Source organism: Columba livia, chromosome Z, assembly GCF_036013475.1.
Source record: "Columba livia isolate bColLiv1 breed racing homer chromosome Z, bColLiv1.pat.W.v2, whole genome shotgun sequence".
In the NCBI taxonomy this organism is placed as follows: Eukaryota; Metazoa; Chordata; class Aves; order Columbiformes; family Columbidae; genus Columba; species Columba livia.
Window position 1 is genome coordinate 79,038,493 of NC_088642.1, and position 18,070 is coordinate 79,056,562.

General features: G+C 35.0%; 1 long non-coding RNA gene across 2 annotated transcripts in view; it reads left to right on the plus strand.

Moving 5' to 3' along the window:
- The window catches only part of LOC110356818 (uncharacterized), a 61,636-nt gene that overhangs the window by 20,954 nt on the left and 22,612 nt on the right, over positions 1 to 18,070 (plus strand). Inside the window, exon 4 of one of the 2 annotated variants that reach the window (XR_010469058.1) lies at positions 11,208 to 16,385. The exons of the other annotated variant lie outside the window; for it this stretch is intronic. This is a non-coding gene — a long non-coding RNA (uncharacterized LOC110356818). Of the gene's footprint in view, positions 1 to 11,207; positions 16,386 to 18,070 lie in introns of those variants that run through there. 2 annotated transcript variants of the gene reach the window in all.

Sequence of the window (18,070 nt, forward strand, 5' to 3'; positions counted from 1 at the left end):
TCAGTTCTCTATAGCAGTGATTATGAATAGTTAGAAACTTATGCTGTTATTGGTACCTGAGGCATGGCTGATGTGTGAGCAGAGGACACCCAGGACATCCAAGTGTCTCTCTCACATTCGTGGTCTAGAGAAGATGAAGTTGTCTCCTACCATGTCATATCTCTTTCTTGTAGAAATACATATTCACAAAAAGAGGACACACGCCCTCTTAGTTTTCTCTACATGCAGATCTATTAAATATTTTCTCTTTTCCACACAGGAAAACCTTGATAAAAAGTCAATGGTTTGCTTTTCTATGCAGCTTCCTTTCCCACAAGCAACAGTATATGGCATATGAGTATGGGTTTTCAGTTCAATACAAAGTGAAAATACAAGCTAAACTTTTTCAAGAATCCTCATGTTACTTTGGTTATTTTATGCTCTTAGGGTAGAACAACTTTTATCTTCACAAAAAAACAAAACTGAAGCCATGCTGTGCAGGCTGGGATTTTTCCTTGTCTTCTAATACATTATTAGAGGGAGGTTAAACTGTAGGTCAATAAACTTAAAACTGCTTATTGTCTTATGCAGAAAAAAAATAGCCAAAATATAAGCAAAATTGCTCTGCTGTATTTATTTTGCCATAATTTGGCTTTCACAGATTATTGCCTCAGGACTATGGTAAGATACCCCAGACCAAACCAAGCATATTCTGATACACTAGTGCCCTGTCTCCAAGACTAAAAATTTGACATCATGATACAATCATCACAGAAATTTTCTGTCAGTAATTGTTTTATGTGCTGGAATGAAATAATACCCAATGCAACGAAAAATATTTTACTTAAAATTTGTAATTTTAAATGTCAATAGCAATAAATTAAAATTTTTCTAAGCAGTCCATTTGACTGAACATCAAAAATATCCTTTTATGAGCTGTATAATTTACCTTGTGCCAGAAAATACTAAGGTTTAATGGCAAAGTGTTTTTCAGACAAGTTCCTTTCTGTTAGTGATTTTATATTTCTGTATTTTAAATTTTGCTGAATGAGTTGTTATTTTTTGTCTGAGTAGAAAGGCCCAGATGAGCTTTTGAATGGTTGGGTGAAAAGTAATTTTATCAGGTCACTTCAGAATGTCAAAAAAAATTGAAAAATACCTAGTTTGATTTGTAGATATGGGCCAAGTGTGAGAAGGTCTTTGTTTTACCTAATGACATTCCAGTCTTTGCGAGAATATAATGTTTAGAAAAATATTTGACTAGACAAATTCTAAGGCAATATGTAAACTTTCTTGAGTATGATAGTTTAGAATAGAAATCTTGACAGACCACTAAGCTGAGGGAAGCAAATGACAACTTTCTGTAACTATAAATTACAAGCATTTGTTTATTTCTATTTAGCATTTCCCTTACAGACTGCATAATGATGATGTGAATTGGATGGATAGATGTTGACTAATCTGTAAACACTTTAATTGGCTTCTGAAATGTAGCAGAATAGTATGTCAGGGTTTTCTTCACAATTAAGTCAAGTTTTATGAACTTAATTCCTCACTATTGTTTGCTGTCAAAATAAAATTATCAAAGCCTTTGCTTGTTGACATGCCATGAAAAATTACAGGATTGTTTACGAGCACTAGTTTGGAATTTTGTGATGAAACAGCCTCTACTGAAAGTGCTGGTTTGCAACATCATGCTGTGTTTTGACAGCATTTTCTTTGGGTAAATGTCTTAGGTCTGAGATGTAATTTAGAAAATGTGAAGAGGCAGGAAGTTTTGCATGCACAGAGAAATACGTGGGTGCCCTACGTGTGCACCCAAAAGAGGTCACCTACCACCTTGTGTTCCACTGACCAAAAATCTATTTGTTATATTACAAGCTTATAATTTTCCTTAATTTCTGCTATTTTGAGAAGGAAGTCCAAAGTCTATGGAAATGAAAGATTAAGGGAGGTTTCCTTGTAGTACTGTACAAGACTGCTCTGTGTGCACCTGGTAGTGGGTTTTATTTCACCCGTTGCAAGAAGAAAAGACCACCCCCATTCTGACACATGCTTTAAGTATTTTAGAGGTTTGTTTTTGTGCGTTACATCTCAGTGAGTTACACCAGTATTTACCCAATGTCCAATGAGATTGAGTCTTGAAATGAAATACATAGCAGCAGGCTTCTGGTAAAGCTGATAATAGATATGATATTTAGTTAAAAAAATAATAGATGTGCATTAATATGGCAACCCAAGACAACTATAGTGAAATAAGAAGGGAAAACGAGGTTTACAAGATTGAGCATCTGCCTCTTTCAACATCCGTCCAAACCTCCTCTAGATTGCTTTTGCCATTTTGCTATATGTACTCTTCTATTTTCTGTTTGCTTACAAGAATGGCTAGTTCACAGGAAGCAAAAGCACGCACAAGGTTTATTTTTTCTTAAGATCCCTATTCTTACTCTATTCCATTTCCTGTCTAGATATCCATTTAATCCCTGACAAGTTCCTCTTACATCCTGACTTCTCTAGTTAAGAGACAGCCTAGTGAAGACTCTGACATTTTTAAATACTAAATGACAAAAAGTTCCAAATATTTCAGGGAAAAACAAAAAAAAACAGCCCATACTTTTGAACAGACTGAATTTCATACAGAAAAAAATTATTTCTTAAAGTACTTCTTACTTATTTTAGAATGCATTATAGAAACCAGAGCTGGCTATATACCCACCATGTCTACCACAGAGTTTTTCTATGGAAGAGGAGAGAGACAGATATTTTTTCAGTGTTCCAATGTCCCTTTTTTACAGATCTGGGTGTTGCTTTCTGTTGGGATATAGCGGATGGCAGATGTAAGGCTCCAAACCAAGAAGGTATTGTCTTGAGTTTCCAATCACACAATGAATTGCTGAACTTTTCTCAGATCACCTAATAAAACAATCTCATCCCTAGAATTCAAAAAATACTTTATTTCAGATTAGTGTAACAGTCCCTCTTTGAAGAATTCCAGTCTTTTTTGTTTTATACATAAATGGTCACTGATTTTTTATTTCTTGTTTCCTAATGGCTAAAACCTGATTCTTTTTAAAGCACATTCTAAATCCTTACAAAACCACACTGCATTGAAAACTCCTCTATTATTAAGCTCTGTTGCTGAGTTAGCTAAGTAAAATTAGTGTATTTGTGAGGCTAATTATCTCTGTAAGGGACTTGCTTGAATTGCAACACCTCTTTATCCCTAACCAGCCTGAAAGAGACTGCTCGATGCTAGAAAGAGGTTGTGTTCAAAATGTGAGTTAATTGTTCATAAGTCCTGCTTCCTCCCACAAAGCCCATGTTTCTGGTATTTACTAATTTTTTGCAGGAACATTAAAAATCTGTACTTTTAAGCTCTGGCTGTGTCTCAGCAGATTTAGTTCTGGCTGTTGTGCCCCTAACACTGGATGTTTTACCCAGCTTCTTCAGTAGCATTTTGGTTTACTGTAGTAGTATTCTTGGCAAAATACAAAGATATGAAAATACTCAATGTTTAGTACTGCTCTAATGGGAAATCAAAGGAGCTAATAAAGATTTGCCATATATTACCCAGTGTTATTGTTTTAATGTTGTGTTTTCTAACTATGAACTTCATTAACCATAGAGAAAGTCTGGTTTCTGTGGTCTAGAGGTTAATTTGGTTGTGTGTACTTCTTGATGTTATGAATTGTATATATACTTGCACACGTAAGCGTGTATTGCATTTTATTGATTAATTTTTATGCATACCTACAGATATGTCTTATGATGACTACTTCAGGCAGTACATAATAACACTCTTTCCTATTTCATAGCAAATCTCAGCTTTGTAACTAACACTTGACAGTTCAAGTTATGAAAAAAAAAGATTTTTTTTTTTTAAAGATATAGAAAAACAGTTATGAGCAATGTAAATATTCATTCAATGTACCAAAAAAGTAGAGGTTAGCACCTCTTTAAGCCACAGATAAGTGATATTTAGATAAAAGATAAATGGATTATATTGCAGAAGTTATTTTTAGGCTTGAATTCTGTGGAAGGTTAATAAAGGTGCAATGGATGATCATATCTTTCAGACATCACTGACCATTGCAGGTCTCCTTAAATAGCATGTGAATTTTGAAGGTAATAAAAACAATCAGAAACGATAAGCAAATCAGAGAAGAACAAAAGAAGATTTTTTACATTTCAGTAGTTATGTGGATTTAGAGAGGTAAATGAAGTAGGAGCAGGCTGAGGGACATGCTAACACTCAGGGGTTTCAGGAAGATCTAAAAAAATGTCCACATGGTGTCAGTTTGTTACGTCGTGCTAATAACATTTGCTTAATGGGGTGAGTTGGAGCATAGCAGTTTATAAAGCAGCCTGTGCTTTCAAGAATGACAATGTACTGTTTCTTCTTCTCCCAGCTGGCCATGTCTCCTACTGGTCTTCTTCTCTTTACCTTTGTCCCTGATGGTATTGCACCTATTTTCTGCTTTTTTTTTTTTTTTTTGAAAGACCAACCTCATTGCTGTGAATATTACATTAACTTTACAGATACTCCCTCAAAAATATTTAACTCAAAGCCAGCTTGTAGTCTTTTGTCTTTTTCTCTTTTGAAGACTTTCAGTCACAAGGAAGCTTTATCAGTCCATCTTCTAGTTCTTCCAGAACCTTAAAGGTTAGGACTATTGGAATGTCTTTCTCCACTTAAATAAGCAAGAGAGCACAGGCTTAGTATATTTCTGCTTTTATCATAGCTGTTTTCAAAAGTAATATCTATATAAACCTCTAAATTTGAACTCCTATAACCACCAAATATTGTCCGTATTATTAGAAAGCATTTCTCTCTTGATTTTGAAACTATAAGCAAAAAAATATATACCAGATGCACATCTTATTTACTGCATAAAGGAACAAACATGGATTTAAATCACTTACATTATAAGGCACAATTCTGAATTATGTTGTATCTGTATTTGTAATTAGAGGGCAGAACAGATGGTACAGTCTTAGTTTAAAGCAATGTGTTTATTACAGTAACGCAAGCAGCCAAGTAATTGTTCCAAATCACAAAACGTCCATTCACCATGTTTTCAGAAGAAACCGGCACTCTGAAAGGCAGCTAATGCTTGAGAAGAGCTTAGCCAAAAAAAAAAAAAATAAAAAGAAGAAGAAAAAGAAAAAGAAAAGGTTAACAATGCATGATTACAATAGGTTGCTAATAATCCAGAGTTAGGAATATCAACTATTTTTCCATTAAAGAACCATAGATTTATTACCTCAGGATTCTTTTACATACTCAAAGAATTCTTATGTGGGTTGGGCAGTGAGAAAATACAAAAGATGAACATTTTTACTTTAAATATACTTGTGCATGTAAGCCGTCATAATAAGTTTAAAGAATACTTTTATAACAGACATCTGGGGAAACATAGCCTTTTATCTCCTTGGCACTCATACTGAGATCCTAAAAGATTGCATGCAGTTTCAACATTTTCTATAACTTTCCTTTGCACTGATTTCTCTATGCAGGACTACTGGATGATTTCCTGTTTTAGAAACTGGTCTCAGCCTCATAGTTTGAAGTCATCATCATAGCAGCTCAAGAGACACAAAAATGCTGATGATAGTCAGACAGGTGTTGAGTGTACACTTATTTTCATTCCTGTTATCAGATTATCTTTCACAGATTGTAGCCAGCTAAGTACGCCACAGTAAGCCATTGTCAGGCACATAATCAATTAGATGTAACCTGTTCAAGTGTTTTATTTTCTCCACTCTTCAAGAGCATCAAATAAGTTTTCTATAGAAACTTTGCTAGATTTTTTCTGGAAAACTTAATCTATTTTCATTTTTGTTTGTTTGTTTGTTTGTTTGTTTGTTTTTTCCTACTGTTAGCAAATACATGCGCTCTGACCCAGCATAGAATTTTCTATTTTGCTTTCACCTTTCCTAGGAAAATAAGATTTAGAGGTTTCTGGAAAAAAACAAAATGAAACAAAATTGTAAAACACCAAAAACAGAAAAAGCTGTTTAAAACTCTCAGGATAATGAAGTTAAAAAGAACACTTTAAGCCTCTAAATGTTATATAATAAACTTCAAAATATTTTTCTTAGTTTTGACAATATAATTCAGAATGTGATTGCACTCTCTTGTTTCTAAACTTTCCCATCTACCATGCCCTCTAAAGACTGTGGTTTCCTAGATGGTTGTTAATGTTATTCAGGTAAAGTGACTGGCAAAAAGTGCTTATGCCCAAAAGAAAATTTGCTCAGTCAGAGGCTAGGAATACATTAGATACTGGTGTTAATTTATTACAGTTCATGAATCCTGTAGTTCAGCAATACCTCAGATCCTAGAATGAAATTTGCTTGTCATTTTTAATCCAGCTTGGCAGACAGCCTTTTCTTACTTGATGACATATTTTTGTTTCCTAGGACTCCTGCTTTATTCATGTACAGAAGGGATATGAATAAGACAAATGAGAGGGAAAAGAATGTTTATGTTTAAACTCTGGATTGCATCATATGATAGATGGGCTCTTTTCCTGGATATGACAGATTTCCAGCCAAGCTAAAATTGTAAAACAATTGTATCTCTAGTACATAAAAGATGTTTACCTCTGATTCTCCAAATTTAACTTCTGACTCCTTTAATTCTGAATATGGATAGTTTTCCTCTGAGTGTTTATACATATCTCATATTAGTACTTTTTTCATAAAAATGGGACTATAAGATGGTATCCCATTTCTGTCTTACAAAAACACTGAAATACCTTTGAGAAAATCACAAAGCAGAATTGTAGAAACAATTGTAACGTATCTCTAAGTGAAGATAAGATATCTATAAATGCTTGAAATGACAGAAGCAGCCAGATTCTTGCTGATGTGTTTGAAAATAGAAAATGAAAGCCTTTCATGGCTTTTAATATGTATTTTTCCTTCCTATTCTTCTAGTCCAACATTTGGCAGGAGATAAAAACACTAATTGGGAGTAGGTGTGCATTTGAAATGCTAGATTTTGCCATAGTTTATGCTTAAAAAAAAATCATTATTATTCAAAGATGTGAGAGAAACAAATTTACTAAAAGCAGGGCGATGTTTAGGCTGCAGACTGTCACTAGAAATTTAGTTGAGAACTTGGACAAGACTCTAAAATAGAAGCTAAATTCCTGTATCAGGAACTGCAGATTCTATTGCTAATAAAAACCTATTGATTGCTGTTCACTCAATCCTAGACATAAACAACTCATAAGATACCTTCTAGTATGACCTAGACTTTTTTTGTATACCAAGAACTAACTCAAACTGGGGGTAGGCATCAACAAAAAAAACTTTTCAGATACATTTAGCAAACAAAACATCTAGAAAGTATTTTTGAAAGAATTTTGGCCAAAAGAGAAAGCCTAATTAAAACAAGTACTTAAAGTACCATTAAGTAGATAAAATATCCACTCTAAAACACAGCCCAATAGGAAAAAAATGTACAACTACAATCCAATCTTAAGTAGGGAAAAAAGACAAACACAAATTTTAATATTCTAGAGGATTTTTGGGTAGAAAATCAATACAATCTGCTTACTACTTTTTTCGTTTTTTGTCACCAAAGTAGTTATGGTGGCATACCTGTAGTACTTGTGGCACCTGAAACAGCTGGGAGTGTGTAAGTAAGATATTCAACCTATTTATTATACAAAGTTATTTCTTGAACAAGATATGGCTTCTTAGTTCAAAGGGGTCAAATAAAAACCATGTGTAAGCTGCCTACAATTACAATCTGTTGCCAACACACAACTGAAGTCCAGCAACACTCTTACACTTACACATCAGAGGCTAAGGGTCATCACGTAATCAGACATCTTTGGCCAAGTTTTGCCAAGTAATAAGCACCAACCTCTCCTTCTATGCAATGTAGATACACATATTATTCCCATAATAAGCACTGCTTCTAAGATCTAGAAATTTTCCAAGAATCAAACGCACAGAACACTGTCTGGGGACAATGTGGATCCTGAGCTGTTCTTAGACTCTTTGTAATTTCATGGTCCTCCAAATCAAATACTTGTCTATTTCCATAATTAAAAAAAAAAAAAAAAAAAAAAAAAAATTACATAACAAAACTGACACTGTAGATTTAGACTGAAAGTTAAAGGCCTGTTTGCTTTTCTGTACCCCTCTCTACAGGAAAGGAGTTCATTTGGAACAGATGGGGTGTTGAGTGTTTTCACACCTGAGATTCCCTGTCACTACCACAGTGTGCAGGGAATTATGCACATCATTTATTATGCATCTCATTTCCCTAAGCTGTGTTCAGCTGGACTCTGTACTGTCTGACCTTCACTTTCATGGACAATAAAATCTTCTTGAACATATGCTGAGGAGAAAAAAAATAACTTGTAGAAAAAGCAAACCCCTTGATCTATCAATGAGATAATACATATTAAGCATTTCTGATTCAAATAACACTTTCCTTGGAAACTTTTATTTGAGGCAATTGCATCTCTCTCGTTTAACCGCACACTAGGAACACTTAGGAAAATAAATCACTTTATAATGGACAGTGTCACTGTTTATATTTAAATAAATACTTGGCCAAATCTCTTTGTCAATATCTCTTCTGTCATTAAGGTCACATGCTGCTAAATCCCTCAAGGGTTGCAGGCACTGCTACATGCTGCCATGACTAAGCCAGAAGCCTGAAATTGTCATGCTGCTGGTATGACCTCTGAGGAGGTGATTTGGATTTGCATTCGCTTGGCAGAGCTGCTGTCCTTGATAACGATTACCAAAAAAAGGCATTTCCTGCCTGACATAACAAAATCACACATAAACATTTCGTTGTTTCCAGAATTCATGTTCAGTGATATGAACTTTTGAAGTCCAACATGTTAAACATGTTAAATAGCAAGATGAGTCATTACCCTGCTGTTTTATCTCTATTGCCCTGACTTGAGATTTCTAAAACTTTTGCAGTACTGTTTTTTTTTTTTTTTGCTAAAACATTAAATTTCATTTTGCTTCTATTTCTGTTTACAAGTTAGCAAACACTAAAACTATACCATTAAGCACATTGCACATATAAAGGGTAGATTACTTGCCAGACCAAAGAGAACATCTTTCAGCACATAAACCCTAATTTTTTCGCTATTGCATCCCTGTCATCTGTTAGTGTTACTACTTTACACATGATTCTAGACACTTCAATGCTCTCCCTATCTGTCAAAAAGTACACAATACTGGTCCAAAACACCCCAACTTATTTTCGTTTCCCGAAGTGCATAAGCATGAACACCTGAGGTTCAAATTCAGATCAAACTTGTTCTGTCTCCTGTACATGTTTTTGCAGTAGTTCCCACTTAATCATATTGGCTTGTTAAAAATTAATTACAAAGTTCCCATTTGCTTAAATACAATTATGGTTTCTTCAATGAGGTTAATGGGACTGCTAAATTATGTGGATATTTTCTGACATTTGAAGATTTTAAGGATTATTATTTGAATCCAAAGCCATAACCTTTGATTTGCAACCCATGAAGTCCCTTCGGCAAATTGCTTTTTCAAAAGAAGATGAAAAGGGCTTACAACTCTGAAAATGTCTGCATGAGTCCAAAATATTACATTTATTTATACTTACAGGTATATTTGGTTTTATTGTGAGTGGGTTTTTGTAGTTTGTTGGTACAATATCTTTGCAGGAATTAGAAACTCTTTTTCTGAATGCTGGGTTCATCAGATGTCAGAAGCAGCTGGAAGGAGTATTCCCTCTTAAAGGAGTGTCGAGGGTTTAGATTGCGCGGTGACAATAAAACCCTGGCAGATGTATTGTTAACCTCCTCTTCCTCCCCCTTACCCTGTTTGCTCCTCCCTCCTCCTCCCTTCCCACTCAGGACAGGTGATCGGGAGGAAAAAAAAGACAGAGAGAGAAGAGTTGGAAAAATTAAAAATGTTTTACTAATGCTACTAATGAGAATAGAGAAAATAATACAAAATATGCAAACCAATCTTGAATGTCTCAGCAACTGCAGAGCCAGCACCTGAAGTCCTGGACTGGACTCTGCAGCCAACCGGAGCTGGATTCAGTCTCTCACTCGGCCTCAGTTCGCAGGGACGACCAGCAAGGTCCTCTCCTAATGTCGGCCATAAGGAAAAAGGGAAAAGGGATGAGATCCTCATGATCTCCCACTTTTATATGAAGTATTCACGTGAATGGAATGTTATACACTGTTGGTCAGTTTCTCGGTCACCAGTTTCTCGTTGCCCCTCTCGCGAGATGTCCATCCGTGCTTATCAATAACCTCGCATTCCATTGCTATGTTTACCAAAACATGTATCTGGTTCTCCAGGAAAATGCAGCTAATATGAAGGCTTTAGCTGACTGGCAAATATCACTAAAAGAGAAACTTGTTTTTTAACAAAACCAGGACAAGGAGATTCCTCAAGGAATACAGTGAAATAAATGTTGGTAGCATCTATTTCTGTTGGGGAAAAATATTTTATAGGAAGATAAAAAAACAGATCGATGAATGAATATTCTGTTCTCAATCTGAGCCTGAGTCCAAACAATGGGGAAGGTAACACCTGGCACTCTGTGCAAAGAAATAGCTTCATATATATGACTTTCACCATCAATTACACTCATTTTCTTTACAATAAGGTACTTTTAAAAATTGCTGAGGTGTTTGACTGGGAGAAAGCTGTAGTAGCTTAAACTCAGTGCTATACATCAGCAAAATGACTGTGTAGAACTACTATACTCTGTTTTTTACCAGACAGCACTCAAAGCGATACAGGAAAGTTATGAGGACAAATCACACACTTCACGGTATAATCTTGTTCTTTCAGCTGCATGTTCAGCACTACCACTATTCATTATCTATAGTCATCATGGCTTAGTTGTTATAGTTGCATTATCAAACAGATATTTTCTTTTTGTTTCTTTTTCCTTGAATCAGTGACAAGATTTTTATCAGACATCTGATACCAACCAAACAAGTACTTTCCAGCCTACCATCTTCATGTGGTGTTACTGTCACAGTACAAGGCTGTTTGTCCTCCAAGTTCAAAACAAAAGTAGCGTTACCTCTTTGATACTCAAACACCAGCAAATTTGTGTGTTTTACCCAGCATGGGATCTAGTATTAAATGTAGTGAATGTTAAGTATACACACATAAGGTTTTTTAATTTCTTATTCTGCCATGTTGATGAACTATTGTGGCTCCTTTTCTTTCTCAATGTTCCCTAGGGATAACAGAACAGCAGTAATCTGAGGCATAACTGTAGGCCTGGCTGCAACAGATGTGAAAACACTGATTAAAAAGTAATTCTATTGTGTGGACATCTGGAAGAACACAACATTAATTAATTAGACTACCTACTCAAGGAGAGATAAGTAATCAAGATCACAATTATATTCTAGTTCCATGTTTGGACAATGTTGTTATAATACAAATCAGTAAGAACAATAATTAATAATAGTAATTTTTTGTTCTAATTCTTCTCTCATAAACCTTACTGATATGTCTATAAATAATTTCATTGAAAATTGGTGAGATTTTCTAAAAACTCAAGAAAATCCTATCTACAACAAACCATGTAATTAACATTTCATGATCTGCTTGGTATTTTCAGAGGAGATAAGGAAGGTATTTCTCTTCACTTAGTGAAGTTTTGGATCCTTCATACTCTTCCTTTTGAAAGTGCTATTCCAGCAAACTGGTTGTATAAAACAAATGAAAGCTAGCAGCTCTTTTAAGTAACACAGTCACATGTCATAGATTTTCAGTTTCAAATTTGTATCCCTTCTTCCTAATAAACAGCTGATTCAAAAATGTGATTTCTTGAGCTTTGCCTGATTCTTAGGTACAAAATACACTGAATAACTCAGTCATTTCTGACAGAGGGCAGGGAGAAGTGTTTATATTACTTTGTTCTTTTGACTCTTCCATCCCTGAGGCCCTCTCTGATAGCAGTGAGGGAAGACCAAAAGAGCTCTTTCTAACTTATTATACGCTGTCACTGCCCTGCTGAGGAATACATAGTCATGACCCAAGAAATATAGAAAACATTATTTTGTTCAGTGCACATCCTGATTAATACAGATATACCTCCTCACCATTAGCCATAGTCTACCAGTCTGCTACTCCCAGACTTTCTGTAAAGATGCTCTATAATTTCTATGCCAGTATCATAAAAACTTGTGTTCCTTGGCAGTGAATTACCTGACAAAGTCCAATCAGCAAGTGACATCATTTTATGCCTGTCTGCCAACATGTCATAGATCAGATGTATGTTTGCCTCCGAGGGCTTAGAAGTAAAAGACTCTTGCAGTCTTCAGCATCCGTTAAATTATTATCTTCTGTCCAAAGCAAGGAGCATCAAACTGCTATTACCAGGCTATAAATGTGTCAGGGATGTGTCTTAAGGTCTAAGGCTCAGGTGAACACAAGCCTGTAACAACACATGCAGCTGATGAAAAATGATATGTGATTTTGGTTAAAAAAAAAAAAAAAAGAGCAGCACTTGTTTATGTTAATGGAGGTTTTCCTGTAAAATTTTGTAAGTAAAAACTTGTTACTGAAATATTCAGTTAGTAAATATTGGATAGTCATTATTGGTGTTGTCTGGAGACAGAAACCTAATTCATAGTAAAATTTTATCAAAGGCATTCACTACCTAAACTAGGTAAGTTAATGTCTGTGGCTTTGGTGTTGTGTTTGTTTGTTTTGTTTTGTTTATTTGTTTTTGTTTCTTTGTTTGAATTTTATTTTTGGTTTTGTTTTGTTTGTTTGTTTTCTGTTCCTAGGCTTCTGACTCAACATATCAAAAACCAGAAAGTATTTAGGAGTGGGGAAACAAATTTTAGTACTTTAATATGGATAATAAGTAATGTTTCTTTCCTGTACTTCTGAATACTGATTGATATATGTGACAGGGCCATGCCCTTTGTCTTTGAAATCCTGAATGGTGCCTTCACTGATTGCTTACAATTTAAGGAATGAAGTATTCCTTTGGTTAGAAAAAATTATGTATTGTCTCCCATTTTGCCGTTAGAAACCTGACCCAACATTTAGGAGCTACCAAAATTTTAAAGTGTCTGGAGTGATCTGTGGGTGAAGCCACAAAGTTCGGTGTGAGAAATAGCAATGCGAAATGCTGAAGTTTGGGAACAAGTTCCTCCTGTTCAGACAATGAGCCACATGTAAGAAGTTTCTCATGGTGCAGGACAACCCTAGAACACCACCATTGTTGCAGAGATAAGGCTTCCAAATTTTTTTTTGTTATTATCAACACTTCAGAGTGGAAAAACAGGAGAAATAAACAATGAAATACTGCTGTGTGCCGAAAAGAGAAATACTGAATTGTCTCCCCAAAGGCAGCTTTGCTTGGATTTTTCTTCTTTCTTTCAAGCATCACAGGGATTGCACCAACTAATTAAGCCTCCTCCCCTTAGGCTTAATTGTTCTTTGACATCTTTTTATTTTCTTTTTCAAGAAGTTATAGCTCAGCAGCTAGGTCTTCTACAAATCCCACTAGTTCTAGTTTTTGCAGTCCTCCCAAATCTGTTTACTACTGATCTTTACAAAAATTAAAAAGAAAAGAAAAAAACAGAGGCCTTTTAGGACTATTGTCTGAATTCAAACTGATTGTGTGTTATGTCAGCTAGATGTGTTTAAATAACTGCTTTTATTATGTTTTTTGGGGATCACACTTGTTCAAGGAATTCCGAAAGTATACGGAGGACTTTTTACTCTATCTTTGTATACAAATGGATCTTCTATGGTTTTTCCCATACTTATCAGCTATATGCATATTATAACTCACATCTTTTGAATGTTCAGCTACAGGTTCAGCTGTGAGTTTAGAACATTAAAACATCTTGTACGTAGAACTTCAGCAAAACTAGTAACTATAGGAACTTCAGAGGTTTCTCATGATCTGAAAGGAAATTTCAAAAGATGAAACAAAGAAAACATTTTTTTTCTTGTTTCTAAAAGTGCAGTGCAGAACTTAGATATTATTCAACAGGTTGATTAACATATAATTAACAAGAAGAAATTTTAAAATTCTGTTATTTCTTCTAAAAATGATCAAACGTTTCTTTCAATAGAAGTTACGGGCATTTCTCATATATAAAGAATGTAATTTTGGTTAGTGAATTCTGTGTCTTGAAATATTATGAACTCAGATTTTTCACTATAAAATGTGCCCTGTCTGTAAATTCTTTCAAGTTGCAACTGTTATTGCTTCAAATGTGAAAGCTCTTTGTATCAAGGAGTTCTAAGGTTTATTTTGTCAGAAAATAGCCTATGGACCTGATGTGTTTGCAGAACACGTATTTTCACACTAGAAAAAACTAAAACAATCTTTACCTGTAAAAAATCATATGAAAGCTGAGCACACAAGAAAAAAGCTACAAAACATACATTAAATATGTATAAATACTATGTAATTTCACATTTGTGAACAGAACTCCATAGCTTTGATGATAAAAGTGAAAAAGACAGATATCCTTGTTTACATATATAATATTATCAGATCTTTGAAAGATCTATTACTTATTTTTCCCTTTTTTATTTTTTAGTCTTTCTTCATTTTTCTGGGAAAAGCACTTTTGTTTAGGCTGCCTTTTCTGGTTCCCTGTTTAACTTCAGCTTAACTTTGCATTTCTAAAATGATCTTTGCTGTGTTATGTCAAAATCTGGGTCATTACAGTAACTGCAGGAGACTATGCAAATTCCTGCCCCTCCACTTGAGGCAAACTGGGAGTTCTGATACAGATCAGCAGAAAATGTAAATCAAGCTCAGATGAAGTCCTAATCGAGAAGCCAGAAAATGCTAAATTTAGTGATAAATAACAACTGTTCTTACTCATACTGTGATACAACCTCAACATTTGTGGAGTATAAAAGTCAAAGCCTTCAGTTTACTCTTAAGAATCAACCCTACCTCCTACTGCCTCATAGACACCTACTAGTATAGAAATCCCAGGAGATGTATCTTTTAGCCTCTATGGTCACTCTCAAGTGAGGGACCAGACCTATCTCTATTAGGTCCAAATCTATAGTATTCAGGCTGCGAACCTGCCCAAGACCTAACAACCAAGGTGAAGACATCTACAAGGGCTGAGTCAATTCAGTCCCAATGCTCCCCAGCCTCAGAGAATTCACTGATAAGCAAAGTTGCTGAAAATGACTAAAATAAAGACAAATAAAGCCAATTATTAAGTGTGTTAAAGTGTTTGCTGTGTCCTGTAAAAGAACTATACTAGCTGTATGAAAATCAAGAATCAAACTTCTCAGTATCCTTCAGGTGCTCACAAGACTTTCCCTTTCCTCAGCTATGTTTTACATGGAGTCATTATCTAGAAACTACTTGATACCCATCAGTGCAACTACTTGTTATCCCTCTCCTGCATTCTTCCACTTCCAGGACTTATTGAATACTAACTACACCATCCACTCACCTGGGAAAGGATATTATCTGCAAGATTTGTTGCTTTCTCTTAAATTCAGTCTCCTGCTCCTGGTTGCATTGACAGAGCACATTATCTCTGTGGCATTTCACTTTGCTGTTATCTTGCATATCAAGAGACATCACAAAAGCCTGAAACTCAGTTGAAGTTTGCTATTAATACCTGTGCATTGGGTTTTCACCTCCTGAGAGAAAAGACTCTTTTGTGTGGTAGGACACAAAGCAGCTAAATTGGAAGTTAGATTTTGAATTTATTTTCTCTGCTTATACTCCAAGGTTTCATAGATTTTTTATATTGTAAAAGAAGGTCTTACGAAGAAATTAAATTGAAGTATAAAAAATATTTATCTCAAAAGAATCCCAGAAGAGGCATTTAAAGTGTGTAAAAGCATATTGTGCTTCTTTCTAAAACTACTCTTTCTTAATACATATTTTCTTACCATAGTAGCATCAAGCATTTGCTAGAGCAGGCATGATATACATAGTTAAAGTCAGAATTTGTTTCTGTAAATTAAACTCAAAATTGGGTAGTTTTATGTCTCCATGCATCTGTTTTAAAATTGTTATAAGGCCGTTCTTACTCTCCAATAATATGAAAAAATGATTCAGTTTTGTTGACCGCTTAATCACACAGTTTCTGAATGTGTATTGGATGGCATATAACAGGTAATATTTAGCGGTGCTTTAGTTCTTTATGGAAGGCAGAACCGAATGATATGATATCCTATGATATAATGGGAAGCTCACATAAACAGCTAGCACTGCAGAAGTATTGCGTATGTGTAGCTTCTATATGTTATGATAAGTATAGTCCCTGTTCTGTTACCAACAGCATAAGAATGTAACTTCATGCCCTAAAACCCAAAAGTTTTGGCTGAGTGAGCTGTTTTGGAGAATTACATGTAATAGAGAGAAAAAAAAAAAAGAAAAGGAAGAAGAAAGAGGAAAAGAAAAATGATTTAGCAAATAGTGGCAATTTGAATATTCAATACATTAACATCGCAACCTGTAAAAGGTATAATGCCAGGCGATAGGTTCAGGATCTGAATGACACAGTGCTGTGAAAAAAAGGAGGTGAAGAAAGTGGAGAAGAATTGTTTATTCACGTGTGAAGGATTTATAGTGACTTAGACTTCTAACATGCTCTATTTTCAGGGCCAGTTTCTAATCCCAGAAGAACTGCAAGCTGAAGAAAACCTGCTACTCAGCTTGTGTGCATAAGGAGATTTTTTTTCCTTTTTTTTTTTTCTCTTTTTTTTTTTTTTTTCTTTTTTTTTTTTTAGTGTTACAGGAATGGCAGATATATGTAATATTTAAAAACTATCCCTTGGACTTTTTGGAGGACACACTTCTGCATATGTAGAGGTTCTGCTGATTCCTGGTGTTTATTTGCCTACTTTAAAAACTACTGTTAGTAGCTAACTTAACTGAATAAAATTCACTCTTAATAATTTTCCCTACTATCCCCCCAATCTGTTTAACGTCTTAACAGTATTAATGTCACCTGTTTATTCAGTAACTGGAATCAGTATAGTCATTGACTTAACGGTATCTTCTATGAAAAACATTGGTGCAATAATAAATACCTACTAAAGCAAATATTAAAGTATATTTATAGGAACCACTATAAAAATCTAATTAGCAGTCAAGTTAGGGTTTTCTTGCACAAACTGTCATGCAAACAGGTCACGAATGAGAAGTCCTATCTGAAATACCTGAACAAGAAGAATTCAAAGTTTAAAATCCACCAGGAGGAGAAGGGCATAACCCTGACAGAGTGGTTTACAGCAGCCCCATAGTACGTAGATATCAGTGATGAAACAAACTAATTGAGACTGTGACCACACATCCCTGCCGTCCCAGCCAGGGACCTTCAAGGTGGAATTAAAATAGGAAAGTGATGGCTATGTGATTTTACTTTTCTCTGTCTGCTATCTGCAGGGACACTTGGAAATTAACTCTTTTGACTCTAGTTGTGCCTGTGTTGTGACTGAGGTGTCTTTTACAAGTACCTTTAATATGCAAGTGATGAGGTACAGATGTAGTCCAAGTGTGTAATGTGAATAATTAAAAATAAAGGGGAGGAAAATACATTCTGTTGAAATATACAACAGAGAAGACATGGGCATTTGCAGAATTTTGAAACCATTAGGTTTGGGATCTGCAGTCATCTTCTTGGATGATCCTGTATAAATGTATCTTTATATGTCTTCCACAGATACAGGGTGTTGTTGAACCAGTGTTTTGTATGACTATTCAGTATGAGAGAGAAAAAAAAAAACAACACGTTGGTTGTTAAAAGTAATTTGAGAAACAAAAAAACTGAAACCTAAAACCCCGAATCACAATCATTTACATAATTTTCATTTTTGCTTTTATTTTTTTTTTCACTGAAGACTCAAAGAGCCCCATTGACTTAATATCATTTTATCAGTCCAATTTAGAAATGGAAACCATTCCTCAGTCTAGATTTAGTTGCCTGCTTCAGTTATTTATTTTGAGGTGGTGAGGAAAGAAGGCTGTTGGTGGCCAGGAGTAACAGCTGGTATTTTCTTCTCTTGAAAGGATTGCCAAGGACAGAAATACATGGTGCACTAGTGGTGCAAAAGACTCAGAAATCTGTCTGAGCAGCTG